Here is a 19,824-nt window from a genome sequence, read left to right as displayed (position 1 = left end):
TGTTGTTTATAAATTACCCAGTCTAAGGTAGTTTGTGACAGCAGCCCAACTGAACCAACACCTATGTATCACGTGAGGGAAAACCACAGGACCCTGCAGACAGCCAGTCTGCCGGGAGCCCTGAGACCTCATCAAGTTCAACCCACAAAGAGCTGCTCAGAGCCTGGAGCTGGGAAGACAGATGCTCCTGGAGACAATGCCAACTCCTGCTCACTAGCTGTGCAAACCTAGTCAAGTTACTCCATTTTTTTCAAGCCTCAAGTTCCTCTTTATCAGTTATCCTAACTACTTCATGGGATGGTGATCAGAGTGTGGTGATGCAGCTGAACTTCTCTCCAAGAGTAGGTGCTCAAGACATGATAGTTAACAGGTGAAGAGCTGGGTCCAGGGTCAGACCCACCAGAGCCCTGTCACAGGGGCATCTTCCACTCACCTATAGGCCAGGGTCCCAAGGGCTGGGATGTGGCCCAGGGGCTCAGCATCAATCCCTGGCTTCCCTCAAGGAGTGACAATTTCCCCAGTGTAGCCCCTGCCTCCCCCCTCTCCCCTTCTACTGTATGGGTGAGGAAGGTTTCCTGGACACACATCACTCCAGGCTCACTGCAGAGGCCCTCATCACAGCAGCTGCTACTGAGGGTGAAGGCTTTGATGAGGTTTGATTTCTTATTACACGAGACCAATGGGGTGAAGAGAAATTCCAGCTCTTCTCACAGCCCCCCAGTAACATACGCTTCATCAAGCCAACCAAGATTAAGTCATTTACATTTTTCTGAATCCACGCTGGAGAGGCATTGTCTGAATCAGTGCCTTGTCCAATTAAAGAAAACGCTTCATGGTGATCGTTTCCAGCCGGGCTTTTATGAGGCGGAGAGGATCCTGGCTTTATGTGTGAGCAGAGGTGACAGGGCTGACATTTCAATTAGCTTCATTTTACTTGGGGGATTTATACCTTGCTCTGGCATAATTACATCCCAAGCTTGTCTTCAAGTATTCTTGCCCTTGAAAGTCACTCTCTGGCCTCAATTCCTTCTCTAGGAAGCCTTCTCTGCCCCTGGCCCTGGCTCCACAGCCTCAAGCCTCCTCCCTCTTCTGACTTCTGCAGCATACTTCACTGGACCCCTGGTTGCAGGTCCTCTCGTGGCCTCCAAGAACAGCCATCTCTCAATCCATGCTCTGGTACAAGGCCAACAAGTTGAGCAGACAAAGCTACTGTCTTCATGGGGTCAGCAGAGAAAAGTCAGGAACAGTGGTCGAGACCTGCAAACCCCCAGTGTCTAACAGACACTCCTACACAAGCTGACAGCAAAAGAGAAGCCTGAGTGTCCCCCAGCCCTAGCTCAGAACATGCTGACCCAGAAAGACCACCCATGGAAAGGCATGAGGAGGATGACTAGGGAGCAGATGTGACTTTGCCCCTGCCAGCCACTAGACAGCTGAGAGCTCAGGTCCTGGGGTCAGATGCCTCCATTCAGACCCCACTCTGCTGCTCACTGAGGTGAGACCTGGGGCAAGTGGCTTCCTCTCTCTAAGACCCAGTTTCTCATTGTGTACAGTAAAGAATAAAATATCACTGCTCCTTCCTCGCAGGACGGCTGTGAGAGTCAGATGAGCTTAGCTATGCGGTTCAGAAGACAGCCAGGCCCAAGCTCAGACCATGAGAATGAAGAACTTCTTGGATTAATCAGCATCATGGATTTTAGAATTACAGAAAATGCTGCAAAATATTTTCAGCTCTTGTTTCAAGGATGGTTTCCACCAGCCCCCTCCCAGCTTGTGCAGCCCCTTTATTGCCCCTTTTTCTCCTAGATAGAGGAAAGCCTTGGAGTCCAACTCATTCCCCCAGTAGCTCTGCCTTGAGTGAAGCCCCAGTTACAGACCTTTTGACAACTCAAGTATTTTGCTATATTTTTCCTCTAAATAAAAGGAAAGGTAATGAAATACACAGTAGCATTAATGCAACATTAAGATAGAAAATAAATTATTCATAAGCATGAAAATAATATTAAGGTGCTGCTAGTGTTTTAATCACAGGCAGGAATATTCCGTTTTGCAATGACAGACTTTCTCTGCAGCTCCATATTTATTACTCAGCAAGGGGATGGTCTCGGGCACAGCCAATGTAGGCTGTTTGCCCCAGTCTTTCCTCCATCTGTGGCTAATCAGGGAGAGTCCAACCATGTTTTCTGCCCTGGTTGTACATTAGAGGACCTTGGATTCCTCCCACCCCACTCCCAAAGGTTCTGTTGTAATTGCAGGGACTTGCTGGCCATTCCCCACCCCTACTCCAATTTACTGCCACCCAGCCCCCCCCCTCTTGGCTGGCCATCTCCCCTTCTTCTGCCCCTTGTCCCACCCCCACCTCCGGTCTGCTGCCCTTGGCACTGATGAGGCAGATGCCGAAACTAGACAAAGGGGACATTGGGGCTGCTGGAAATGGGGACCACTCTGGGGCCCCCACAGCAAGGGGGGAGGCTGCTAAGAGAATGCAAAGGCCCAGCGACAAGATGTACACAGTTATGATTTAATAACAAACAGAATTTAAAAACTTTTTAAAAGACAGGTACTTGGATACGTGCAGAGACAGCGACAAGGGCAGTCTCTGTCAGCTGGTAATCTGGGTCTAGGGGAGCAGATCAGCACATAAACCTAGCAAGGTTTCCCAGGGCCAGGGAGCAGTGAGAGGCAGGAGGCCTAGTCTAGGGAGCAGTCAGGGCTGCCAAAAAACAGATGCTCCTCCCAGGTCACTGGATTTATTGAGCAATTAGCTATCTGCCATTATTATTGGCTGAAATGTAAATTTGTCTCCCCAGAATTCTCATGCTGGAATCCTAATCCCCAGATCCTCAGAATGAGTCTCTGTTGGAGACAGGGTCTTTAAAGAGGTGATCAGGGTAAAATGAGGTCATGAGAGTGGGTCCTACTCCACTGTAACTGGTGTCCTTCCAAGAAGAGAAGGTTAGGACAGACACACCAAGAGAAAAACTTATGAAGTCACCAGGAGGGGTCATATGCAAGCCAAGGAGAGAGGCCTCAGGACAGGGCAGGGACCCCTCCCCCATCAGAGCTGCAGGAACAGAACTTGCCTGCCTTTGTGAGGTCTGAAAGCCTATTTGTGGCTGGATAACATTTTGAAACATTCATATATGGACTTTTTGTCTCCCTACATCTTCCCCTTTCCTTCCCCATGCCCAGAGCAAGTGGCCCATTCAGGCCTTCAGTGCACTCCTCAGGGAAAACAAACCACAGGGCAGACAACAGAAAAAACAGTAAGTCTTCCTGGATCTTGTGTCCCAAAAGTCTAAGCTCTGAGGAAGATGATCCATCCAATAATGCCCTGGAATCTCCCAGAGGGCTGGTTGTGACATAGCTGGCTGGGCTCGCCACCGCTGCCAAAGTCCCTGATTCCAGGTCTGGGGTAGGATCTGAGAACTTGCATTTCTAACCAGTTCCCAGGTGCTGCTGGGGTGCTAGCAGCCCAGGGTTCTACCTCAAGGACCCCTGCCCTATACAATGCTAATATTAGAGAACCCTAAGGGCTCTCCATGACTCCCATCCCTGGCCTTCCCCTGGAGATTCTGGTTTCTCTGGCCTGGGATGGGCATGGGCACAAGACAGTTCTAACAGCTCCCAATGATCCTAGCAGGCAGGCTCTAGGGAAGTGTTTTTCATGCTTTTTTATCTTATGGCACAGTTGGACCTACAGTTAAACTTCCACGGTACAGTTAAATTACGTTTACATGGATGGAATGGATGGAACAGAATGTTCTTCTTAGCAAAGTATCTCAAGCATGGAAGAAAAAGTATCCAATGTACACAGCCTATTTTGAAACGAATTTATAGCTTTTATAGGAATGTTATAACCTAATTATAGCCTTAGAATATGGGGAGGGGGAAAGGAGGGGAGGAGGATGGATGGGTGGAGGGAGGGTGATTGGAGGGGTCACTTCTATGGTTTATCCTACAAGGGTACAAGTGAATCTTTCTAAAAGCAGAGTATGAATGTCTTAACTCAATAACTAAGAAAATGACATGAAGGCTACATTAACCAGTTTGATGAGAGTATTTCAAAATGTATATGAAAACACCACACTGTACCCTGTGATTGCATTAATGTACACAGCTATGATTTAATTTTAAAAAATTATGTTGATCAAAAAGAACAGTAAAATTAAAAAATATATACTTACTATGCTTTGAACGTCGTTCCAAAATACTTTAATTAGTGATATTTAAAACTTTTCACAGCACACCTAAGATCCTCTCACGACACACTGCTCTAGGGTGATGGTTTTTGCAGCCTGGTGATGGCCTCTGCCAGCCTCTGCCAGCCTCTGCTACACTCACACATGCCAGTTTCCTCCTCCCCACCACAGCTACTCTTGAACCCAAGTCCAGACACTTTCCTGGACTGATTCTCTGCTTGAGTATAACTCTATTCAAGAAGTTTCCTGGACGAAAGAAATCCAGGGAAAGTGAACTATTGATCCTGGGTTAAAGGCGAGCTCCACTGCCTCTCAGTGATTTCTCTGTGACCGTCCAACTAGTAACACTGAGAGCCGGCACCAATGGCTGACCCCATCAGTGGGACGAAAGAAATCCAGGGAAAGTGAACTATTGATCCTGGGTTAAAGGCGAGCTCCACTGCCCCTCAGTGATTTCTCTGTGACCGTCCAACTAGTAACACTGAGAGCCGGCACCAATGGCTGACCCCATCAGTGGGACCTCCCTCCATCACTCTCTTCCTTAAAGACTCTAATCGGTTTCCCACAGCTGCAGGCAGAGCAAATCTCTGCTGGTCTGAACTAATGTAGAAGTATTCGAAAAGACTTACTAGGAGTTCTCTATTTCTTTTCCTTATTTTCTATTTCAGTGTAGAAGGAAGAAAACGTGTGACCTAAGTCTGCCAGACACCTTTGAAAAGAAGGAACCTCTCGGAGAAACACATTAGCAATCCACACAGCCTATTTAATTATTATTAAAATGCCAGAATTGTTAAATGGCTAGAAAATACTTTGAATAGGGAGTTGGCGATTATGATTCCTGCTTCATTTGCCCCCAAACCCGGACAGTAGTTTTACAACATAGGTAAATATTTCCAGATATAAACATGTATACAGGGCCCCCAGGTCACTGTGAGCAAGTGAGAGTCTCCTACAGAGATTTACTTTTAAAGCACAATTTGTATCACCCTCCCCAAAAGCATCCTTCTGGAATTGTAAGTTGTCCATATCACAGCTGCAAACGCACCCATCCTTCTGCTGTGGAGGTCATGGCAAAGGACATTCAAGGAGGAATGAGGCAGTTTCAGTCCATTGTAAATCCATCCCCCGCTTCCAGAGTCTGACTAGTGTTACCAGGTGCTAACCCTTTGCTTGGCTGAAATGGCCAGTCAAACAAACCGCTATGAAGAACACAATGAAATGCTTTTTATAAAAAGGATTTTTCTGTTCACTTAAGTGACTCATAGTAAAGGTGACATCAACCGCCTGCCTCTCTGAGTTTTCTATCTATGTATTTGTTCAGTACAGTTTTAAATCATTGTTCGTAGCCCCAGGAGTTCATAGTTCCAGGAGTTTTCTAAAAATAACTGCATTCTATTTATTTAACATTTAGTAAAACCCAAGTACCCAGCACTGTGCTTGTGGCAAGGTGCCTCCTTCGGCCAAAGCCGCCCACCACACTAGCATCTGTGGTCTTCCTCTGGCTCCACCTGCCTCCAGCCCTGCCTCCCAGATTGCTGGGTTACACTGAGAGCTGATGTATTGATCCTGTGTGACCTCATTGCTGAGTACTTGGGCTTTGCTACTTGTTAAATAAATGGAATGGAGTTATTTTTAGAAAATTCCTGGAACTATGTGTTGGGCTTATTTTTATGCAAAGATAACTCTGGTCACAGGTGACTAGGCCACAGTTGTACAACTAACTCAAGGTAAGCCAATTAAACTCCTTCACCTAGCCATGATGTAGCCCAAGAAATAGAAAAGATTGGTCTATGGAGCAGAGAGGGAGAGATAGACCATCTTTATGGTGCTGGAATCCCATGTTCCTGAGTCCAGGCTGGGGCCAGCTGTACCTCCACCAGTTTCCAAAGGCTCCCTCTACTAGAATAAATTTTCCTTTGATGCTTAGGCTGGGGCGAGTGGATTTCATTTACTGGCCACCAAACTAGAGCTTCATCTCTACCTGATGATGCAAAATATTTGGAATAAATTAATCAGAAAATGTCTTATTTGTTTATTTCTATGGGTGTAATTATCAAGTACAATAACCACACAGAGGAAAAGGGCTGTGTGGTGCTACCCTTCTCCCCTCACACATTTAACCTAAATTTTGTTAATGACACAAAAAGTATTAAACAAATACAATCATCTCTTGGTATCCGTGAGGGATTGGTCCCAGCACAACCCCTTGTCTCTGAATACCAAAATCCATAGATGCTCAAGTCTCTGATATAAAATGCCCTAGTATTTGCATATAACTTACACTATCCTCTGGTGTAAGGTTTAATCATCTCTAGATTACTTAAAATATCTAATCCAATGCAAATGCTATATCAACAGTTGTTATACAAGTACTGTTTTAAATTGTAGTATTTTTTATTGTTATATTAACATTTTTATTGTTTTTTCCAAGTTTTTGATCTACAGTTGGTTGAATGTGCTGATGTGAAACCCCACGTTCAGGGGGCCAACTGCTGATTTCCCTTTCTCCAGGCACCAAGCTTCACAGCTGTGCTTCTCAAAGTGTGGTCCCTGGGTCACCTGAGAACTTGTTAGGAAAATTCCACTCTCAGACCTGCAGACTGGAAAACTGAGAGTAGGGCCCAGACAGGTGTGTTCTGACAGTTTCCCCAGGCAATTCTGAGGCAGAGTTAAGTTTTGGAACCACTGGCTTATTGGTTACTAGATGCTATCACAGCAGCCCCTCAAAGCAACCTTATGAACAGCTGTTATGTCAATTCCAAGGCTCAGAAGTCAGTGACTGGAAGAGGCGCAGGTGGGCCTGGTTTGAAGGCCTCAGGCTGTGCTGTTTTCTACTCCCCCTTCCTTCAACCCCAAGCAGCTCAGTCACCTTTGGGTCCATCTTGGGCCAGCACCAATTTTCTTTTGGGGCCACAAAACCCAGGCTGATACTATCCACCACGTCCCTGTCATTCATGCCCATTGAACCATGACAAAGGATCCCTGCAGGCCTCTGGAGACCATCCCTTGAGGACAAAGACTGTCTTCTCTGCCCACGTCACTTCCTCTATCTCCAACAAGTCCCAGCCCTTCCTGGTTCCTTGAGATCTCTGTCTAACCCTATCTTGCCAACAGTTTTACAATTCAGAGTCCCACTAACACAGAGACATCCCTCCCAAGAGGCTGACCCAGTTGCTTCCCATTCATGGCTTATGTGGCTTCTCATGGCTCTCAGGGTAGTCCTGAGAAGGTACAAGGGCCTTAGCCCCAGCCTCTCCCAGCCCTGTACCATCTGGCCCAGCCTCCTTTGGCCTCAGCTCTCACTGTGAGCCCCACAATCACACCCTCCTACACCCTCCAGCTCTCACGTATGCCCATCCCATTCCCTGTGCTGAGCTAACAACTACCCAAGCCTCTCTGACTCATCCAGGCTGAGTTAGGCCCCTCCTGAGTGCCTGTATCACCCTCCTCACCATCTGAGCATGTATGGCCCTGCACAGCAATTGCTCATTTCATGGTCTGTTTCTACAAATAAGACCCAGGCTGTTGGGGGCAGAGGCCACATCTCACTGACTGTTGCACCCCAGCCCCTCACAGTGCATGGAGGAATCAGGCATAATGGGCTGCATGAGCAAATGAACAGCAGCCCCACAACACAGTGCTGCACCCTTAATGGAGGAAGTGACGTCTGGGGACCTGCTGCTGTCCTCCAGCCTGAGATCACCTGTGTGTGAACAAAGTGGACTTAACATCTGGTTGTAATGAAGGAGAACACAGAACATGGGGAGCTGTGGGGCATCTCAGTAAGAGGATGTTAGAAAGGCTTGGTGACTTGGGCTCCACTCAACATCAGCATCTGTCGGGAAAGGGGGCTAATTCTAGAACTGGAGATTTTCCTAAATCTTTGCTGAAGGTGGGAAGAAGGAAATGAAGCTAAATATGCAATTGGTAAAGAAGCAACAATAACGCATATTAGCCAAGATGTTAGGATTGTAATACTTTTGTGACTTGGACGATGCTCTTGTTTTTTAGTTTAGACTTATAGAAGTCTTAGTCTTGGTTCAGATTGTAGAAGTGTAAAATAAGAAGAAATACATATATCTTTGTCTCTATCCTGAGTTCCCAACACAGAGCTACTAAATACCCCTTATAATTTGAGTGATAGGGTACCAGATCCATCTTTTGTTCCAATATTTGCCCTTTGAACCTGATCCTTAACTCCTGACACAGAGCTCCCAATCATTTGGAATTTCCTGGGTGATAGGGGAATCTTTTGTTCTAATGAGATAACCTTGGTGGGGGGGTCCCTGCATGGGGTTGGTCACCAGAAAAACCAAGCCATGATCAGAAGCTTGGTGCTTTCAGCCCCACACCCCATCTTCTGGGGAGGAAAAAGGGGCTAGAGATTGAGTTAATAATCCATTGTGCCTACATGATGTGCCTACATAGAAATTCCTAAAAGAGATTTAGAGAGCTTCTACCTACCGGAAGGGTGGTATACCCCAACTCCACAGGACCTTTCCAGACCTCCCTCTAGGTACCACTTCATCTGACTGTCCATCTTTTATTATCATAACATTTATAAATTTAATAAATCTGTAAACATGTTTCCAAATTCTTTGAGCTGTTGTAACCAATTAATTAAATCCAAGGAGTGGGTCATGGAAACCTCCAATTTGTAGCCAAGGCCGACAGAAATTGTGGGTAACCTACTACTTGCAATTGGCATCTGAATGGAGCAGACTTGTGGGACTGAGCCCTTCACCTGTGGGGTCTGATGACTCCAGATAAGCAGCATTTAAATTGAGTTTAATTGTAGGACCCTCTCTTGGTGTCCACTGGAGAATCACTTGGTGTATGGAGAAAACCCCCCACATCTGGCATCAGTGAGAGGTGTCATGTGCTGTATTGAGAGTATAGGAGGAGAAAACAGTCTGTTTAGGTTTCTTTTCAATCTCATTCATGAGGGATCTTGTTTTCTCCCTGATCCATCATGGTCACAGAGTGGCCTTGTCTGAAGCTGACATTCTGTGACATGGTTTATGGTCAACAGGAATGCAAAGGCCCACCCCCAGCTAATGGGGGTTGCTGTTCTCTTTCTCCGTCTTTTGCCAACCAATCCTGCAATTCACTGGCCTACACAAACTCGGCCAGGGGAGGGATGATGCCATTGGTTCTTCACATTCTAGCAAGATGGGAAGTGGGCATAGCCTCTAGCCTCCTCTGTCCCTCTCCTTCCCAGCTGCTGTACCCTGCCATCAGGGAGCCTTCATCATTGGCTCTCAGCTGCCTGTGCAAGAAAAGCCCCTCCTTGTGGAACCTCTCACTTGTCTCTCCCCCTGTGGCCCTCAGGTTTTCTTAATCCTTTTGGTTCCCAACCTCCTCCTCAGCTTCTTTTTAGATATCAGTTCTTTGGCTCCATCAAGCTCCACTCAAGATGGGTCCATCAGTGAAACAAGTGAAACAGACTCTGCAGTTGGAAGAGAGGAAAGAGAAAGGTGACCTCATGAGCCCCAACCTTTGATGCATTAGCCCCAAGACAACTTCTCCTACTTGGTTCAACCTCCTCTTAGCATATCTTTTAACAAGCTTTTTGAAAGCTTTCTCCCTGCTATGTGGATAGAGACTTCAGCCATCAACATCTCCCCAATTGTCACAGCATTTGCTCTCTGAACCATCAGTTATGTTCCACATCATAGATCGAATTTTTCCGGAATGTTTACAACTTCTGAGCTAGGGTGTGAGTGTGGGATGGAAACAAGAAAGAGAATGGCCATAATATCCTCAGCATGAGGCTGCCCTGTATAGGGAGGGCTTTGCTCATCCCTGCAGTAGCCAGCACCTGGCTGGGCAGGCAAACCTAACACCTTGCATCACTGCCAAGGTGCTGCCAGCACCAGTATCCTCACCCCTTATGTCACAGAGAAAGATGCCAGCATGCATATTTGAACCAGAGGCTACAGCAGGGTCAGTCCTCATAGCCAGGTGTGCCTCTTCTAGGTGGGAAAATGCAATAAGAAATACCCAAATATGGAAATGACACAAATTAGGAGAGATTGTTTCTACTACAAAATGTTTGTTTTTTGAAAGATTTGATTAAATAAAAAACACTTCTTAAGCTTTTTTGTTGGGTGCTTCCAAGATATAACTTACTTGTCAAAATAAAAGCCATGAAGGTAGAGAAATTGAAAACTAAATTAACAGATTAAATCAGTAAATGTTTAAAAATCAAAACAGAAATAAATGAAAAGAAAGAACTAAATGTGTGTTAAACATATTCTTATATGTATATAAAGGAAGGAATTTGTAAGATTAGAAAAACAGAACTCAGAGAGGCTTCAGGGAGCTATGATCACACCATTGCACTCCAGCCTGGGCAACAGAGTGAGGCCCTGTCACAGCAACAACAACAAAAACCAGAAAAAGAATAGAAGTCAGAAAGAAAATAAAATGAACATATCCAGCTAAAATTATGTATAGAAAAGTAAATATATATGTGTAATGTATAATACCTAAAACTAACACAAATTAGCATGCCAAGTGGAAAAATCTGTGTCGGGGGGTGGTGTGTGTGAAGGGATTTGGGGGCTTTGCTTTGAAACTTAGGGCCCCCCTGGCACAGGGGAACACAGCACAAGGCAGAACTTTGTGAGTGCCCTTGGAGGGAGCATGTTGACCAGCCTGGCCAGAGGGAAATCCTCTGCCCTGAAGCCCAGGTTCCCTCTAGCCCTACCACCTGCAGACAAAGGTTACCCTGGGGCCTGGACTAAATTCATAACACAGTCGGGCCACAAAGGTGCCATTCTTGAGCAAGTCCAGTGTCTGTGCATGTCCAAAATCAATAAACTTAGGGCACCCATGACCCAGTGCGACACAAGCTGCTATGGCCAAGCCAATGCCTATGTCACCCACTCCCCCATGAACAGGCAGCATGGCTCATAGAAAGTCTTCTTCCACTTGAGAAAAGATAAGGGAAGACATCAGAGGATTTCATTTTACAACTTGAGGACCAGCTCAGCCACAGTAAAATAAAGTACCAAGCAGACTCTGGAGGCCCCTGAGTCTAGGCCTTAGTACCTGGGAAGCATTTCTGGACCCACCCTGGGCCAGAATGAAATATGCTGTCCTACAGGGAAGAACTGAGTCCTAGCAGGATTCAGCACCTGCTGACAAATGAGCCCGGGAGCTTTAAATAGACATCAGAGGCAGCCAGACCACTGTCACCACTGTCTTTGGGTGAGACTGAGCTGGCTTTAGGAGGCCATGAGGACATGTCCACATCACTCCTCCCCCAACTCCAGCAGCCACCCAGCACAGAGAGAGAGGAGAGTGAGAGACTTTGGTTGGTAATCTGGAAATTCTCTTGTATCTTACCTAAGCTTATCAAAGCAGTACCAGCAGGAGTCTGTATAAGTGTCACAGCATGACTGGGTTTGGGACACCCCCAGTGCTGATCTAGGTGCAATGACCAGAAACTTAAAACTAATGCAAATTAATAAAAAGCACAGAAGTGTGAACTGTTTAGAAAGAGGAACAGTCATTAATAAATGAGGAGATAAGAAAATGCTTAACTCTACTGGTAATTCATATTTATTCATCAATAAATTAATAAATATGAATTAAAACAATAGAAAAAAAATTGGTATAAAACTTTAGTATAAAATGCTCCTTGTTGATGAAGAGATGATAATGTGGGTGATAGAATACATTCTTGACAGAAGAATAAATAGATCAGACTATCTCAGGAAGCAATTGGAGGTGTATACATACACACACACACACACACATTTAGCTTTAGCTTTGGAAGGTTTTGAATCTTTTATGATTATATATTGTCAAAGAAAATTATTCATGATAATTTTTAAAGGCAGTAAAGAAGACTTTATTCAAAAATGGACAACTGGGCTCGGCACCTGTGGCTCAGGCGGCTAGGGCGCCAGCCACATACACCTAAGGTGGCAGGTCCGAATCCCCAGCCCGGGCCCGCCAAACAACAATGATGGCTGCAACCAAAAAATGGCCAGGCATTGTGGCGGGCGCCTGTGGTCCCAGCTACTTGGGAGGCTGAGGCAGGAGACTCGCTTGAGCCCAGGAGTTGGAGGTTGCTGCAAGCTGTGATGCCACAGCACTCTACCCCAGGGGACAGCTTGAGGCTCCATCTCAAAAAAAAAAAAAAATGGACAACTGCACTAGAGTTTCACAGTAGGAAAGAGAGATTGGGCTCAACTTCAAACACAATAAGGACAAGTAGAGATTTATATCCATCTTTGGTGGTCAGTGAATGGAGAGCTACTCAGAAGAAACTACAGGGGTAACAAGGACTCTGCCTAAACTGACTTGAAATAATTCTTGCTGAAGACAAGGCAGGCTGATTAGATATTGAGTGTGGGGCATGAAGAATTTGATCAGATATGGCAGGGAGGGGATTCTCACTAAACTGGCCTGGCAGGACTCTTGATACTACTGGACTAAACAGCCAAGGTCATGGCCTCATTGAGGAGTGAGCTCAGAGGCATAACTCAAGTTTGACCAAGGACAGAGTCTTTGCCTATACATATCCAGACACAAGCACACACACACACACATGCATGTGTATATGTGTCTATATATAAGTGTATATGCATATACTATAACTAAAATATACATACATATTATATATAATGTACTATGGTTTACATAAAATGTACTCTGCTATATAGATATGCAGAATGTATCACAAAAATTTGCATCCTTCCAAAGCTAAAGAAAGAAGTTAAAATGAAGAAAAGTCTAAAAACAAAAGGTGTCTTCTGGACATTCAACGAATTGACATTCATCTCTTCTACCAAGAGCAGCCTCTGTGTTTTCCCCTTTCTTGGTCTCTTGCTCAGCCAGAAAATGACATCAAGCTAGTTCTTTCCCCATGGCCTTCATCTTCACCAGTGACTCTCAAATGTGGGCCGCATCACAATTGCCAGGAGGGATGGTCAAAACACAACCACTGAGCCCCACCTCCAGAGGTTCTGCTTTGGCCAATGTGTGGTGGGGTCCTAGCATTTCATCTATCATGGGATTCCAGGCATGCTGCTCCTCCCTGGGCACACCTGGAGAGGCACTGGCTTGCACTACAGTCACCTGTCCTGGTGCCCCACCCAACCACCCTCCTTGCTCTTCCCCAACTGGCAGAGAATTGCTGTACAACTCTAAATTAATATTATAGACTAGTTGCAGCATGTCACCGGGGACACACAGGGAGATCTCACTCCGAAACCAGACCCAGTATCAAGTGCTCAGATGAAAGCTGCTTGGCATCCCCTTGCACACTTGCCTTTGCTTTAAGTGTTCAAATTCTCCACCTTTTGGTGAAGGAATTAGTTGCCTCTCTAGTGAACTAGATGCCTCAATTTCCCATAACTCCTTTTAGTTTTCTCCTCTCTGCCCATCCCATTGCTCTCACACAAGGCCCAGAACTGGGTACACATTCTGAGTCAGCCACTTCTATCTATAAGATCAGGGCAAATTCCTCCATTAGCTTCAGGATACCCATGTGAAGGTGGGCATGGAAATGCTGGTGCAACAATAAAATTAAAAACTAAACACAAAGCCCCTCATGGAGGTCTTGACTCATGATGAAAGCAGTAAAGGCCACTCACCATCATTGCCCTGTCCCACCTGCAACCTTCACATTTTCTAATCAGTACCCTCTTTGTTTTCTCTAGAACTCGGTGTCTTTGCTTCTTCTGTGATGCCAAATGATTTTATTTTTTGTGGTTTTATTGAGATAACTGCTGTTTGTTGTTTTAAAGTCATGCATTGTGAGATATAAAAAGTAGAACTACATTCCTACCACCTCGATCACAGTCCTGAGTAGTGACATCTGCTAACTATTTGGTGTAAATTTTTGCAAACTTTATCTACAAATATACAAACATATAAATATATGTGTTATATGTAGTTATTGTTTACAGAATGAAGTTATGACATGTAATTTTCTGCAATTTTTTTATTTTCCCTTCTTATGCTAAAAATTACATTTAAAAAACTTCCAATTTCCACTCCAACATGTAAAGATCTTGGAAGATATGAGTCCCATTTATACAACATGAAAAAAGCTAGGCATGTTGAAAATCAATGACTTTTCTTGGACTTACCAGGGAATTGAAGTTGCAAGGGGAAATGCCATCCCAAAATCTGAAGAGATAGGTGAATCCAGAGTCACATCTGGGATCAGCATACCTTGAGCAGAAGCTACTGCAGCCACAAAATGGTGGGAGCACTTCCGGAGTCCTTAAGGTGGATTACTGAAGGTTCAGTATGAGGGTAAGAGTGAGGCACTCCTGAGGGCTGCAGCCTTAGGGGTCTCACACTTTCATGGGTTTTACTAGCAGTTCCTAAAGGAGAAGGGCTGAGAAAGATACCTTCATGCCTTCACAGTAGAGGGAGAAAAGTAACCATTTTTGGCCAGGCATGGTGGCTCACACCTGTATTCCTACCGCTCTGGAAGGCCGAGGGGGGTAGATTGCCCTGAGCTCACAAGTTTGAGACCAGCCTGAACAAGAGTGAGACCCTGTCTCTAAAAATAGGCAGGTATTATGGTGGGCACTTGTAGTCCCAGCTACTTGGAAGGCTGAGGCAAGAGAATCGCTTGAGCCCAAGAGGTGAAGGTTGCTGTGAGCTATGATGCCACCACACTCTACCAAGAGTGACAAAGTGAAACTGTCTCAAAAAAAAGTAACCATTTTTAAATAGTCCAGAGTGTTCCCCATAACAAAGGTTCTGGCTGACTCCCCACAGAAGAGACCAGAGCCTTACCCAAATCCAGCCCCCTCTAGGTTTCCTGTCTCACCTGAGAAGGAGAAAAAAAACTAAGAAACACATGTGAACATAACACCCCAGGAACACAGTCCCAGTAGGGACTGAAATTTATTTATCAAATTGTAACACTTCCCTTTCCCATTCCTCACCACCATACCAACAGGGCTTCAGTGAAATAACAGAAGAGCACAACTGAAATAACTTCAAGGCACAGATTCCATTTAAGAAAAAGTCTCTAGGGAAATCCAAAGACAAGAGAAAAACAGGGAAATGAGAGGAATTAGGAGCCTCTTGCACCTGCAACTACAGCAAATATTAAACATAGCCCAACTCCTAGAAATATTAATATAAAACCTCACACCAAAGGCCTCTTTACTTAGTTGCTATTACCAAACACATTATGTCTGATTTCAACAAAAATATAGAATGATATGAATGCTACCAGGCAAAAAACAGTCTAAGGAAACAAAACAAGAATCAGAGCCAGACTCAGATAAGACACAGATTTTGGAATCATCAGAAGGGAATTTTAAGTAACTGTGATTAATGTGTCAAGGGAAAAAAATAGACAAGACACAAAACTAATGACAATGTGAAGAGAGAGATGGAGACGCCAAGAAAAGAATCAAAAGGAAATTCTAGAAATTAAAAACACTAAAAGAGATGAAGAATGCCTTTGATGAGCTCATCAGTAGACTGAACATAGCTGAAAGAAGAATCAGTGAGCTTGAAAATATATTATACACAGGCACTTGCCAGGATGAAATCCAAAAAGAAAAAAAAAAGAATGTAAAAAATACAAAAGAATAACCAAGAACTGTGGGACAATTAAAAACGTATTTTAAAATGCATAGTTGAAATACCAAATGAAGAAGAAAGAGAAAACAGACAAGGAGATATATTTGAAGTAATAATGGCCAAGAGTTTTAGAAAATTAAATGATAGATTCCAAACCACAGACTCAGGAAGCTCAGAGAACACCAAGCAGGATAAATACACATACCAAAAACATCTACACGAGGCATATTATATTCAAGCTATAGAAAGTCAATGACAAAAGAAGACATCTTAAACAAAGCCAGAGGGGTTCCTATAACAGAACAAGTGCAAGAATTGCACAGAATACTCATCAGAAACCATGCAAGCAGGAAGAATACAGTAAAATATTTAGTGTTGAAAGAAAACACCAGCAACCTAGAATTCTGGATCCAGTGACGTTATCCTTCAAAAGTTAAGGTGAAATAAAGACTTTCTAAGACAACCAAAATTCAGCAGCAGATCTATCTGCCCAGCAAGAAATATTAAAAGAAATTCTTGGCCAGGCACAGTGACTCAGGTCTATAATCCTAGTACCCAGGGTAGGACTGTCACTTGAAGTCAGGAGTTCAAGAATAATCTGTTCAAAAGCAAGACCCTGTCACTACAAAGCATAGAAAAATTAGCCAGGTGTGGTGACAAGTGCCTGTAGTCTTAGCTGCTCAGAAGACTGAGGCAGGAGGATCCCTTGAACCCAGGAGTCTGAGATTACAGTTAAGTGTGATTATGCTACTGCATTCTATCTGGGATGATAGAGCAGGACCCTGTCTCAAAAAAAAAAAAAATTCTTCAGAGAAATGGAAAATGATATAGGTCAGAAACTTAGATCTACAGAAAGAAAGAAAGAGCATGACTATAATCATGATATATAGCTTGTGAGTAAGTGAAATGATATTATAAAGAATGAGAGGGAAGAATTGATAATACTTTGTTATAAAGTACAGTCATTCCATTGCTTAGGCAATGGCATTTTGCAAACATGTCATTACACAAACCTAGATGGTACAATCTACTGTACACCTAGACTATATGGTACAACCCATTGCTCTTAGGTACAAACTTAGACAGAGCATGTGGTGGCACATGCCTGTAGTCTCAGCTACTCAGGAGACTGAAGCAATTGGATGTCTTGACCCCCAGAGCTTGAGGTTGCAGTGAGCTATGATGATGCCTCGGCACTCTAGCCAGCAAAAATAATAATAATATAATATATATTATAGCTATTATTATATAGATACTTAATAATATTAATTAATAATAATAGTATTGTATATATTGTAGCTATTATTATATAATATATATAGCTATGGTAGATAACAAAGAAGTTACACTGGTGCAGTAGCTTATACAGGTAATCCTAGCACTCTGCGAGGCCAAAGCTGGTGGATTACTTGAGCTCAGGAGTTCAAGACCAAGACCAGCCTGAGCAAGCAAGAAACTCTGTCTCTAAAACTAGCTAGGCATTGTGGTGGGCACCTGTAGACCCAGCTGCTCCAGAGATTGAGGCAAGAGGATTGCTTGAGCCCAAGAGTTTGAGGTTGTTGTGAGCTGTGAGGTCATGGCACTCAACCCCAGGACAACTGAGTGAGACTCTGTCTCAAAAAAAAAATAGATAAGAAGTGGCACGGCAGTATAGGGCACTTACCATGAACAGAATTTACGTGACTGGAGGTGGCTCTGGGTGAGTCAGTGAGTGAGTGGAGAGCAAAGGTGAAGGTCTAGGACATTATGTACAGTACTGCAGAATTCATAAACACTGTACATTTATTTATAAAAATTTCTTGTACTCTAGCCTGGGCAGCACAGCAAGATGCTGTTTTTTAAAAAAATAAATTATTTCTTCAATAATAAGTTAAACTTAGCTTATTATAACTTTTTTACTTTGTAAATTTTTCATTTTTTAGCTTTTTTGAAAAAAACATTTCTATAATAACATTTAGCTTAAAATAAAACACATTTTACAGCTGTAGAAAAAATATTTTTTCTTTATATCCTTACTCTATGAGCTTTTTTCTATTTTTAATTTTTTGTTTTACTTTAAAAACTAAGACACAAATATTCTAAAAACTAATACACACATTATTCTAGGCCCACATGAGGTCTGGATCCCTAAGACATCACTAGGCGCCAGGAAATTTTTAGCTTCATTACAATCTTATGAGACCACTACTGTATGTAGTCCAGGGTTGACCAAAACATCATCATGCAGCACTTGACTGCAGCTATACTAACACACAAAGTTGTATAGTATTATCTGAAAGTACATTTAGATCAGCTGTCATAAATGTGTATCACAAAGACTAAGGCAGGAGGGTTGACTGAGTCCAGGAGTTTGACACCACAGTGCAACTGTGATTGCACCTGTGAATAGCCATTGCACTCTAGCCTGGGCAACAGAGTGAGACCTTATATTTATTTTTTTTTAAAATGTATATTGCAAACTCTACAGCAACTTTTTTTTTTTTTTTGAGACAGAGCCTCAAGCTGTCCCCCTGGGTAGAGTGCTGTGGCATCACAGCTCACAGCAACCTCCAACTCCTGGGCTCAAGCAAGTCTTCTGCCTCAGCCTCCAAGTAGCTGGGACCACAGGCACCCGCCACAACGCCTGGCTATTTTTTGGTTGTAGCAGTCATTGTTGTTTGGCGGGCCCGGGCTTGATTCAAACCTGCCACCTTAGGTGTATGTGGCTGGTGCCTTAGCCACTTGAGCCACAGGTGCTGAGCCTACAGCAACTATTTTAAAAAGGGGGGAAGTACAACTGACATTCTAAGGGAGGAGAGAAAATGGAATTATACAAAATGCTCAATTAAAATTGTACTTCAACTGTACTGACTGCTCAGTGCACTGTGCTCTTTTACTGAACAATGTAAAGCTTTTTGCTTTAGATATATAAGAAAATTAAGGTGTCAATACAAATTTTAAATAGCCTAGAACCACTATGATTCCTCACTGTTTGAGACACCTAGCAAAATGGTGCAGTGAATACCTGTGAATTTGACTACAGACATGAGGTTGTCCTCTGACCCCAAGCTAGGAAGAATCTGGGCACTAGTCCCTGTGGACACAATTCTCTATGGATGGAGTGGTTGCATGCCTCTTTTTTGTGGAGTCTGATTAGCTCCCCAATGCTGAGACAGAGGGAGAGTTCATATAGTCAGGCAAGGATGGTGTCCTTAGTCCACTTTATGCTACTATAACAGAATGTCACAGATTGGGTAATTTCTAAGAAAAATAAACTTATTTCTAACAGCTCTGGACTGTGAGGAATCCAAGTTTGAGAGGGCTGCATCTGAGAAGGGCCTGCTTGCCATGCATTGCCACATGGTAGAAAGCATAACACAGGTAGGCGAGGGCCCCATTTGCTCGTAAAAGAACACCATTCCACAGTAAGGAACCCCCTCTAGCAGTAATGACATTAATCTAGCCATAGGAGCAGAGCCCTCTGACCTAATCACCTCTTACAGGTCCCACCTCTCAACACTGCTTCCCTGAAGATTGAGTTTCCAATCAACTCACATCAACTTTGGGGAACACATTCAAACCATAGCAAATAGAAAGGACTAAAAACTACCAAATAACAAAACAAATCTAGAAGGAAATTGAATTTATTTATGACTTTTCTGAGTAGGCACAAGAAAGGAAAAGCCACCTTCCCTACCAATCCTTAGCTAAACTATCCCAACAAATGCCCCTCCCTTAGGCCTCCTCTCTTTCTGGGACACTTGCCCAAAGCCTCCCCACACTTTCTGAGGAAGCACCTTACATACTTAAATAGAAGAGTATTCACATTTTAAAACAGAGAGGACAATGTTTAACACTCCCCCAAAAAATCCCTTAAGAAGAAACTAAATAGATTTTTTGAAATAGAGAGACAGGAAACAATAGAAAAAGAACCATAAATATAGAAGAACAAGGCTTTGCACCATGTTGAATTCGAATCTGTTAAGGGACGATAGTTACTTGCAGTCTACAAAGACAGAGTGAGACCCAAGGATAGTAAACATATGGCCATTCACTGCATGTGGTTCAACCT

Source organism: Otolemur garnettii, unplaced genomic scaffold, assembly GCF_000181295.1.
Source record: "Otolemur garnettii isolate 467f Iridium unplaced genomic scaffold, OtoGar3 scaffold00059, whole genome shotgun sequence".
Lineage (NCBI taxonomy): Eukaryota > Metazoa > Chordata > Mammalia > Primates > Galagidae > Otolemur > Otolemur garnettii.
The sequence above is the reverse complement of the archived record's forward strand: the minus strand, read 5'-3'. Positions refer to the sequence as shown.